Raw genomic sequence first — 12,028 nt, 5'->3', positions numbered from 1 at the left:
AAATCTGGGGTGAAGGGCGATGACATTTCTCTCCTTTGAACAATTTGGAGAGTAGGGCTTATGGCAAAGGAAGCAAAATGAGTCATCAATAACAACATAAAAAGTTATTTTTTTCCATGATTTAGAATCCTTATCTTCAGCTACTGTCAGCTGAAAAGCCAACCAAGGCCCACTCATGACCATGCCATAGGCCAAAATTTTGCTGGCCACTTGAATCTTTAACTGCAGTTATAGCTATCATCAATATGCTTTCCTTCCATTGTCTACGGAAAAGAATATAAAAATTCAATGTTCATAATTCTTTCTGTACTAGGCAAAATATTTAGGGCATCAAAATAAACTGAATCTATTTCCTATAGTAAAATTGAAGAAAAGAAGAATGCCTGCTGCTCAAATATATTCTAGGTTTCTCTTTTAATTCTCTGCATGGCTTTAAAGAAGGCACTTGGTCTTTCTCTGCATAATTTTCTTTCCTGGAAAGTGAAGATAAGAAGTTTTCTTTTTTTTCTCTTATGCTCCAAAGTACTAAATTTTTAAAATATTAACATAGCATTAATAAAAGTAAATCTGTGACTCTGTAGTCAGACATACAGCAACTTAATATTTGTTTTGCAGAAAAAACCCTTGCATTTTTCAAAGGTCTTAATATGACTAATTTCAAGTGCTTTAGCTATTTTTTTAGCTGCAAAATTTTGCATAAAACAAAACCTTCATATTTTTTCACTGTCTAGATATTTTATTTAATTTACTTGCTCTTTCACAGATGACAGTAGTTACAGTCATAGATAAAAGAGTCTGTAAGTATATATAAGGGTGGTCCTAATCAGGAAGCCAAACATGTCGTTCATGCATTCAGAAGGATTGGAAAGAACATAAGATTTTTTTTTCCTTATGATAAATGTTTGTACTATTTCCTTTACTATATTAATCACACACTTCATAACTTTCATAAGTAATCTGCCTCATTCAGAAGTATTTTTTAATTTTAATGTCTGTTTTAGAAATATTTAATGTATATTTTTAACTCTCCTCTGAAAGACTGGAAGATATCTGCAGTTGGAGATATCCTTGTTCTTCTGAAGTGTTAGCTTTGGAGCCTGGAATTTTTTCTCCTTTTTTCTTTGAGGTGTAATTCACATCTTCACATCATCCAGAATTTTCACATAAATCCCCTGTTATGGTTGGAACATCTTATTTCTTGTCTTTCCTCTTTATCTTGCATATTACAATGAATTTTTTAGTTTGTGGTTCTGGCCTGTAGTTAGCAGTATGTGGGAGAGCAGCAGCACATAGACCAGAGGCTCTAAGGACATTTACATCTTAAATTATTCATCCTGTGATGACAGAAAAAAGAACTCAGTTGCTGAGGCATTTCTTTCAGTTTTGTGGTTTTGTATGGTATGATACTGTCAACATTAGGAGATGAGAAGTAATTTCATCTTTCAGCTTTTTCATGTATGTATTTTTTTCTGTTTTTATAATAAGAATGATAGCAATAAAAAATATTCAATAATAAAAAGGAAAAAACAGAAATAAATGCAGAATAAAAAATAATGTCAATAACTTTTCAACTCTTCAGCCTGTAGTCTGAAAATTAGAATTCCCTGTCTTGTCTATAATACTTTCTTTGTGACTGGAAAGATGACAATGAAAAATATTTTTTATTTCTGTTTTTAATATGAACTGGACTAAAAATGGCATTATTCCATTTAAGTTTCAGTATTGACAATGCAAAACAAATATATAACTTATTTAAATCCATAATATAAGTAATAATGCAAAATGCAACATGACTAATCCACTACTGGTTTAGGTTCACCACTTATTAAAACACTCTCTTCCATTGCCTTTCTTGTTGCCATTCTCCAACTTGCTTCACATTAAGTTGTTCAAACTAATGTGGCATTTAATTCTATATAAAGATGGGAGTGTAAAAAACCTAGGAGTGCCTGTGCCCCACGGGGAATGGCTGCTCCAAGAGAAGCAGCTGGGAGCTAAGAGCAGCCCCAGCACACAGATGCAGCAGGACCATGGCAATGCACAGCACAGGAGCAGGGCTGGGATGGGGACAGTGACCTTAGACAGTGACAGTGACAGTTTAGAAACCTGCAAAGCCTCAGAGAAACCTCAGCAGTAGTGTGGATAAAGATGTGCCAGGATCCAGCCCACAGGTTAAGGTGAGGATGAAGACTGGTGAAATGAGTGGCCAGGGACAAGCGATGCCCAGAATGGACCACAGGCAGGTAATCCCCCAGTGTGAGGGTACGCCCTGGAACTGAGCTATTATAAGATATTTTACCATAGCACTATCTGAAGTCCTCATTGCAGTACTGATTGTGGGAAATAGTAAAGGTAAAAACATTTCCAGAAAGCTGTAAAAGCAGGCCTTAGAAAAAGAAAGAACAGAAAACAGAACCAACTGCAGCTACAAAGTCCGAAATTAGAACAAGTTACAATACTACAGCAAACAAGGACATGAAACAATAGCTTGAGTTTTAGGCTTGGCTAGGATAGACCTTAAGGCTGCAGAAAAATATGCTTAGCAAGATAGTAGAAGGTTTTAAGCTTAATAATGGTATATTGTGTATTGTTAATAGAAGGCATACAAGTAAGTATTGTGCAAAGAAAGTGTACATGTGCTTTTAAAGATTGGCTGGAACAATTGTCTGTAAGCTTTAGCAATATGCTATTCGCCAGAAAGTTTTTTAAGTGCTCTGTAACAAAGAAATCTTTGCTGCTGGAAAGACGTGAACTGTTGCCATCTTCCTATTGTCTCAACCGTGTAATGAGGCTGATGCTGCAATAAAAGCTCAAGGAATGTATCCCAGCAGTTCTATTCTGTTAATGAAAAAACCTCCAAACACACTGATAACTGAACCTCCTGGCCACAAGTATCTTATAGACTGAAAAAAAAAACAGTGAGAAGAAAGGCTAAAGCCACGCCAAAGAACACAGCACCTTGATCAGCACCATACACCAATATAAAGGCAAATGCAAAGGCAGGATGAATTTAGACTTTGGACCCCTTAAACCTCTGCATCTATTCTGTATATTGCAAAAAGTCAAGGTGCTTTCCAGATCAAGCTTGGTTTTCTGTATATTGCAGAAAGTCAAGGTGCTTTCCCAAATCAAGTGAATAGATCACTGGTTTTCAACTTTCTGAGCAGTATTTAACCTCAATTCTGGTTTTGTTATTTTGCAAGGTCATCATGGGGAATGGCTACCTCTCTTTGGATGTATTAAATACTTAGGAAAATTTAAGATTTATTTGGAAGATTTATGAATGTCTAGTAATTCTCAAAATACATTTCCATGTAGCAAAAAACATGCTCTAGACAATTTGCTTTTGAAAAATCTAGACAAAAATAATTTCAATAGAATATACAATACTAACTATATAAAAGTAATATTTATTCCAAAATGGTCCAAAGGAAAGCAAATCTGATCATTAGGTAAGAAGATTGTGTTTTAAAAAATCCTAATATACTATTTTCTTTGGGTTTTTTACACAATGACCAGTATCCATTGTTACTGATATCTATAAAGTAGTGAGAATAATTTACAGGAGGTTAAAGATAGACAGAAAGAATATAGTCAGTACTACTATAAAATATTAGGTGATGATTTCAGAAATAATGGTGTATCACGATCTTCAAGTTTATAATGTGGAAAAAAGGAAAAAAATAAGCTTTAAAATTAAACATAAATGTCAGAGTTCTACAGAACACATTTAAAGGTAAACTGTTTTCTCATGTTCAATCCAAGATATATTGTTCACAGTAAAACAAAACAGTATTTTCTTCCATTTCTATATCTTCCTTCCAAAATTCCTTTTCATAGGGCTTTTAGATGGAAGAGCAAACGGGAATTCGTGAATCTTTAAAGCAATAATCTATCAACAACCTTTATGGGTCCTTTCCAACTTGGGATATTGTAGAAGTTTATGATTAAAAAATGACCCAAAAACTTATGTCTAATCGAAAACTTGCAAAATAAAGAAAGGCAGAAAAAAGGTGCTCAATTTTTCCAGATTCAGATGACAGTTGAATCTTAAACCACAAAAATTACTGCCACATGAAATCTCACTTTCAGCAAGTACCTTGAAAATACAGTCACTGAAAACAAAATGAAATAAATTTTAAAAAGACTTTTAATTCATGTCGTGTGAGCTGTGAGAATAGTAGTGAAAGTATTACTAAATATGATCAAGACATATATTTTCTATGAGATTAGGGCTGCACAAAAAATCTCCAAAACATAATTTATGCAACATTACATTGTTATCTTTCTTAATTGTTAATAAGAAATTACATAATAACCAAACCATTTTTATAAACAGGTAAAAACCTGTTAGTTTATAGCTAAAAATTATAGAAATGGATGATAACCTTATATGCCCAAATGCTCCTATTGGTGCAGCAATATGTCAGAAAAATGTGGCATGATGAAGAGTACCTCTAAAATATGAAATCCTTTGATGTTAGCTGTAATACCAGAGCCTAGTGAAGAACTGTTCTCTACAACTTTTTCTATTGCCACATGCTCACCAAAGGCATCAGGAGCAATGCCATGTACTGATCTAATGACTGGACTAAGAAGCTTGGAGTGACTGTATTAGCAATGTGTTCTTTCAATACACCCAGGGTCATGTTTTAGCACTCCCTGGTACAAATCTGTCTTGCATGCAGACTGATGTGGGGCCTGGGCAGCAGCACATATAGCAAACTCACTAGCTTTAATTTGGCTTCCTGGATCACAGTGAGACTTTAAACCTTGTATATCTGAGCAAATATACTCCTAACAGTAGTGAACAGGATTACACAGACAAGGCTTGTGTTTTGTTAATTGCAGAATTATGGTATAGGTGTGTGTACGCTACCACTGTTAGGCTGGAAACAACTTATGGAGCTCTATATCCACTGCCAGCTTCATTTGCCATGTAATTGCTAAGGCACTGACCTGCTTTAAAATCACATCTAGTTTAGCTATAAAAATATGGTAAGCTTCAGCTCCTAATTCAGCCAAATTATATTTGGGTATGAAAAACATTAATGTCTATTACATGAAGCAGCTGTTGAAGCTCAGCTGCCCTTCTCTGGTGTCACCCACTGCATCAGCTGCTTTCATACCTGGAGCAAGGAATGTTCACCTTATAACTGAGCATGTGCTGATTTTGTGCTGAACATGATTATTGCATTGACTATGTACTGAACTTAGGGTGACTGCACTTAGATGTGTCTGACAGATATTAATGGTAGCTAAAGCTCAATGTCTGTATGATAAATGATTAATTTTAGATTACACAAATAAAAATACTTAAATGAGACCCTACAGTAGGCAAAATGAGGATCTGGCTGCCTTTCTTTAAGTAAGAAACCGATTTATCAGATGACAGAATAACTTTCAGCTATTTCTATATCATAGATACTTTCTCTAATTCATATTTTCTTTGCTGTTAAGTAGATAGTTGTGTGTTTGCTTATAAAACAGCTAACAGGTTTCAGAGAGCTTCAGAAGCCAACTCAAATATATTTTTTACATTAAAAAAATATCAGGCACTTTCTAAAGCTATTAAAGAATTCTGCGACTCCATAGTTACCAAACATGCCCTGCATCAGGCTGAAGTCCATCTTCAAGACTGGTTGCTGAAGAGGGGGAGCAGTATCCTTGATTTTCTCACAGACAGGGAAGGTGGAGGTCAGTTGGCTGTTCTGCACAGCACGAAGAACCCGCAGCGTGAATGCTCCCTGGATCTGCAATGAGCTACTTGGAAATCTGCAGTAGCTCAGGGCAATGAGGAAAGGATCCTGTGCCTGAGTGCTCTGCAGCCCATCTAAGGTCTGACCTTACTTTTGCCAAGCGAGGGAGGCTTTTTGTCATCAGATTAAATGAAAGGAGGAGTGCTATAATGAGCTGAGCATTTGGCTCAGGATTAGCCTCAACTAAAATATGCAGTATATGCAAAGATCAAAAGTAAACATTTTTTAAAAAACCAAGCAGTTCATCCTCCCACAAAACATTCCATTTATATGAATTTAAGATACATGTTCTTTATGATAAATGCCTTCACCATAACAGGAACTATGCTCATGAACAAAGGCTCATCAGCTGGTGGCTTAACAGTGCAAAGCATGAAAAGTTCTGCCTCCTGCTTTTAAATACTGACATCCTTTACAGTATAATTACAACAGCAAAACTGAAGATTCAAGTAGTATTAATTTTGTCTTCTGAACAAAGAAGTAGACTTCCTCCTTCTAGTCCCATGAAAAACATGGATTTTTCAAAATTCATTAAATTGTGAGGGAACTGTTAAAGCATGCTTTCAGAGCACAACTCAATACTTAGTACTCAATAAATATATCTCATTTTGTTTTTAAATTATTGATACACATGTTCAGAAAAAAAGCAGGTTGTTATGCTTTTTCAGGATTAGGAATGACCTCTTTTTGTATCTCTGTTTATGTAACATCTGACATTGGGATTTTTAAACACTGTAAAAAAAATATACAAAGCATATAACTTATAAACACTTGTACACAAAAGATTTACAGCACAGAAGCATAAACTGCAAAACAAAGCTTCTGCAAGCAATGTTTACCTTTTTTATATTAATTATTATCAAGAAAATGTGATTTTTCATTGGTATCAGGGTATTAAATTGTCCCAAATTCATTCACACCATAAAGCAAGAGTGTTCTGGCAATGGCTCTATTTTGATGAATGCACAAGCTTCTTTTTATTTCTTTTTTTTATTTTTTTTCCTGAGAGCAAAATAAGAAGTAGAATATGAATCAAAAGTGAGGGGGGGTGGGGAGGAAATATTAAACTTTGTAAGTAAAGATTTATTGCTGCATTTTTATTTTAAGTCTTGCTGCAAACTTTATGATCTTTATAGGTTTTGATTTGTTTACAGACAGAGTCTCTAACATTGGCACCCTGACATTTTTGTTTAATATAAACACTGTTTCTTGACACCTTCTGGAAAAAACACTGAAAATAAATAAAGACAGAAGATGCACATTTTTGAAAAGCCACTATTGAATATGTGTAAATGGGTTTTCAAAATGGCTGTTTCAACAAAAGGCTAAATGTGTTTGTTTGAATCCATGAAGCATTTTTCCTTCTCTCCCCTTAAGACACAACCTATTTCATGTAGTTCAGCTGAATAAATTTTATAATAGTGTGGAACTGAGAAATGCCAGCATCAAAACTTTAATAAACACAGTTTTGAATCTTTGAAAATGAAACTGTCAACCATGGTTTAGCAAGCATATGGCACATTTTGGAAAGAAAAATATCGGAGTAACACAGAAATAGTTTAAAACATAATTTTTCTCATGAAGCAGGATATCATTTAATGCTTGGGGTTTTTTTTCCTATTTACTGCTAACTTTATTTCCCTCCTACCATAGATGATGGTCCTGAAGTGCATAGTTTTCTAAAGTGTGGTATGGGATTGATTAGAACTGAAGTCTGACCTGCTGTGAGCCATTTTGCAGCCTGACAAAGCCTTGCCACAATTGGTCCAGGCTTACTGTTATTTCTAAAAAGAAAGATTTTTGGGATGTTAGAAAGCCTCTCTCAGATTTTTAATTCTTATTTTGAGAGTAACTGTTATCTTTCATGATGTTTGGATAGGTTTCTTAATCTTTTTGGAATTAAGTTTCCCATGTCTGAGCAAAAGTTTCAATGAGTTTCCCTTTTAATTTGCAAAGTTAAGAGGTAATGGGGGAAAAACAAGCATTCTGGTTTTTTGAAATAATTTTTTCTTTTCCTGTAAATACCATGTGAGAAAAATTGCCCTTCATGATGGTTCTTTGTTCTTAATAAATAATAAGGTATTGCATACAGAAAATGTTGTAATATACATTATTAAATGCAAATCATTAGGACACTACCCTTCCATCTCTAATGAACAATTTGAAGGGTTTTATGCTGAAGTTCCAAGGGCACCAATGCACAAAAAGAAGTAGAAAATTTTATTTTGTCTTTAACCTGAAGAGAATTCATGGCACCTGAAAGAGGAAAAGAGAAAAGAAAATTATAGCCAACAATATGTTAAAGCACTAAGACAACAAAACCAAAAAATATTTTCTCTCTTCAGTTTTCCCTGTAGTCTCCTGAGTGTCTCATAAGCTGCTACTTCTCACCTGATTTCCTATCCTTGTGGTAAAGGCCACCACCACCGACTGCCCTTAAATCAAATTCTTCTGCTATTTTTGTTCTTCTATTTGGCTTCCCTTCCAAAAAACAGTCGATTGCATATGTCACTGCCAAAGTAGGGCTAAAGTTTCATAGATCTGAAAACAGTTTAACTCTTAAAGTTTATAAAGTTACAACCTTTGTAATTATAAAGCTTTACAATATAAAGTCTTTATATTGTAAGAAACAATAAAGTAAGCGGTTTTGGGTTTTTTAGTCAGATCTCCTCAATTCACTAACTACGCTAGGCTCTTAATGCCATAATTTTGGAAGTCATAAGTGATTTAAAGTGCTCTTAAATAGTAATGTCAGAAAGGTCTACTCCTACATGGGATAAGTAGACCTTCCTTTTGTGAATAAGAGCTTAGAAAATCACATTAATTATTCTAATGAAAACAATTAATGTAATCATAATTTAGAAATGGACACTTGTATAAACAAAAGGCAAATTGGTAAGATCTGGTGAGTAGTCATATTGTGAGAAGATTTGGGCAAATAGACTAAGTATTAAGCAGACTGGGTAGCTGCATATCAATGTAGCATCTTCTGGCACCAACAGCAGAAGAATGAAATATTCATCAGGAAAAACACATCAAATCTCCATACTGCTGTTCATACATACATATATCTCCCTCTTTAATTGTCTTAATCAGCCTAAAATGAGACACAGCTTGCATTACTTCCAGTGGCTTAAGACTATTTATGGCATTCTTTGAAAGATAGTTCCTACTACCTTTCATGTTCTGGTGCTGCTGATCTGCTCCTTGTGGCTATGAACTTGTCTGTTTCTGGCTCTACGTGGCTGTACTACTGCGAGGAGTCCTTGCCTAAACAGTCTATCAGACTGGTGTTAAGCTAAAACAATTGCAACAGCATGACAATGTAATGAAACAAGGTCTGAAAATTATCTTTTGGGAAACTTGAGTCAGGTAACATGAGTCATGGCTGTTTCTTTTTGAAAGGATCCCTAAATGTTTGCAGTTTCTATAAGATCTTCTCACAGTTCCTGCCATTGTGAAGGAATAATTCCAAATATCAGTCCCCAAAATTTCTTGTAAGTAATTCAAAGGGCAAGAGAGCATCTCAATTAGTATGATGGAGAATAAAAGAGTTAAGACAAAATCCTGTACCTTGGATTCCCATTTTATCTCCGCAACTCTAATTTTCATGTATTCACCTCAGTACTTCAATGTCATCTTAGATTTTAAGTGGAGTATAAGTTTGTTCTAAGTCCAAAGCAAAAAACTCAAGCAGACAAAAATCACAGCAGACAGGACATGCAATGTAATGATATCAGGCAAAGCTCTCTTGAGACTTAAAGTCTAAATTGCATTCAATTTTTCATTCCAGAGCTGAAGTAGTCCCTTAGAGAAGAGCATAAGGTTAGTGTTAGGTCCATGAGGTCATGTAGATATACTCTGAAATTATTTATTAACTCAAAGGGTGTATATTTGCAGATACACCCTTTCCATTCATTGGAAAAGGGTGTATCTGCATTTAATTTCCATTCATCCTTCCTTCATTGTAGATACATTTCCATTCACCCTTCCTTCATTGTAGACACAGAACTTCATAGAGGTTGTCTGGAAAAGAACCAAAAGTACAAACTGAAGAAACAGCAGCGTTTCTATTACTCCCTTTACTGCTGAAGGAATGATGGCGTTTTACATCATGATCTGAATGCCAGCAAACAGAGAACAGCATCTGAAAGGCAGCTGCCTTCAGAGTGCTGGGTGCTCATCTCAAGGAGCCCCCTTTGCCACTTCATTAACAAATGGTAGAGGTAGATGAGATTTCAAATGCATAGCAACAGGCACACAGAGTTTTGGTTCCTATTTTTTTTTTTCCTGAGGAAGAAGGAAAAAAACAATACCTAAGCCATCCTCATTTCAAAAATGCAATAGATAACAGGTAACATTCATGGGTAAGATGTAGCTCTGGTGCTAAAAAAGGTCTCATGAAATGATGCAACCTCTCCTGTAGAGAGTGACACGGCACACCAGGCACAGCAGGCAGGCAGTGGTCTGTAACCAGCTGCTTTTTCCTCTCCCCACTTCTGCAAATCCTGCCCTAGTTTCTTATCTAGCATGAGGCTTGTATAGCAGGCTGCTGCATTGTCACTTGTCAGCAGGATATGGAATTGTTTAATATGGGCTTTACTGGGGAGTGGTCTCTAGTAATTTGGATTTGAAATGGTAAATCTATAAGTGATGATGGTAAGCTCAGACAATAATGTTGTGGTTACTAGACACAGCAGAACTGAAATGATCTTTGCACAGCAATATTGCTACATTCAGAAATTGAAGTTAATGAAACAGCATTCTGGGACTGTGAACTCTATCAACAATTTACAGGCAAATGCTTGTAGTAAAAGGCTTAAAAATGGTTTTTATTACACTTTCAGGTTGTTTCCTTTCATCTGTTACAGCCACCTGCCTGCAATGCAGAAAGTATTCCCTCTCCTTTAAATTCTCCCTGAGAGATCAAAATGAACCTGGTGGAGAAGAGTAGCAACCATTTCCAACGAAGTCTTCACAACAGCAAATGACATTATCATACTGATTGCACTGAAGGTGCTGATTGCACTGTAAACCAGCACAGACATTTTGACCAAGAGCAAAAGTTTTTTACAGTTATCATATGCAAGTTACAACCAGTCTGAAAGGACAACTGAAATAGTAGTGTTCTCTCAAATATTTTTTGTAATCATAAACAAAAATAATAGATTAGGTGATGAATCATAGAACCATCTATATGTTAATTTTCCACATATTGCATTATATATCATCCCATGAACTAGAAGCTTCTAATGCTGTAATGGTGACCGATGACTCTTGATCATCCTTGAAGTCAACGCTCCCCAAAGACCTTTATTAGGTAGCAGAAATGAATGTCCAAATCATGTGCTGCAACCCAATATAGTCTGAAAATCTACTATCATTTCAGTTATCAAAGTTCATCTAAACTGCAACAGAAAAAACTTAAAGATTGTTTTCTGCGGATAGTGCAGCATTTTCATGCTACATCTGGACATCCAATTTACTCAGTGTCTTTCAGGACACCTCTAGAACAAACTAGAAAACATAGCTTTCCATTTCATTGCTCTTGCTTCCTTTTAATCACTTATTTCTCTTTTTTTCCTAAACTAGGTTTACTGTCCTAATTTCTTTAACTCTTCCCTTGGCTTCTATTAAGTTATCTGAAAGGTTTATGTGCTTTCTTGCTAGACAATTTCTTCCCAGCTCCCATGACTCTACTTTTAACAACACTGATACATTTCTCTGTGAATTTCTTGGTCTACATTTCGTCTGGATCTTTGATTTTTTCACAGCAAATGGTGACTTTTATGAAGTCTTGTTATCACTGCCACAAATTCACTGCAGAAGGCAGTCAGCCAAGGTGCTAAATATGATCTTAGAGTATTACAAGGTCTCCAGTGCCTTTATTATTAGTAGTATATTATATTATTTATTAGTATAAATAATTAAGTCCTTTTGTCCATTTTTACAACTCCTGCTGAAGGTGCAAAGGGCATTAAACATCAAATCTTTTTCCTAGTATCACATAATCTGGTTTTTGGTTTGGTGGTTTGGTTTTTTTTTTCTGTAGACTTAAAATAAGGTTTACCCTACTACTTTTGCCATTAATTTACTGTGTGGAGCTGTCTGATGTCTATTCCTTTCTTCATGTCTTGGTTAAACTGGTGGTAAAAAGGCATGGAAAATATGGGCTATGCTTAATTATAATGTTATGTTAGTATTTTCATGACATTATCTTCTAAAAAATATGCCATGTAACCAATCAATTTGGAATAGAAGGTTAAACT

At 35.2% G+C, this 12,028-nt stretch overlaps 1 long non-coding RNA gene across 1 annotated transcript in view; it reads right to left on the bottom strand.

The window, feature by feature from the left end:
• The window catches only part of LOC135295244 (uncharacterized), a 51,921-nt gene extending 46,079 nt beyond the window's left edge, over positions 1 to 5,842 (bottom strand). The window contains exon 1 of the long non-coding RNA XR_010357278.1: positions 5,600 to 5,842. This is a non-coding gene — a long non-coding RNA (uncharacterized LOC135295244). The remainder of the gene's footprint in view (positions 1 to 5,599) is intronic.
• Between the last annotated feature and the right edge of the window lie 6,186 nt (positions 5,843 to 12,028).

The sequence above is a fragment of the Passer domesticus genome, chromosome 2, assembly GCF_036417665.1.
Source record: "Passer domesticus isolate bPasDom1 chromosome 2, bPasDom1.hap1, whole genome shotgun sequence".
Classification (NCBI taxonomy): domain Eukaryota; kingdom Metazoa; phylum Chordata; class Aves; order Passeriformes; family Passeridae; genus Passer; species Passer domesticus.
The sequence above is the reverse complement of the archived record's forward strand: the minus strand, read 5'-3'. Positions and strand labels throughout refer to the sequence as shown.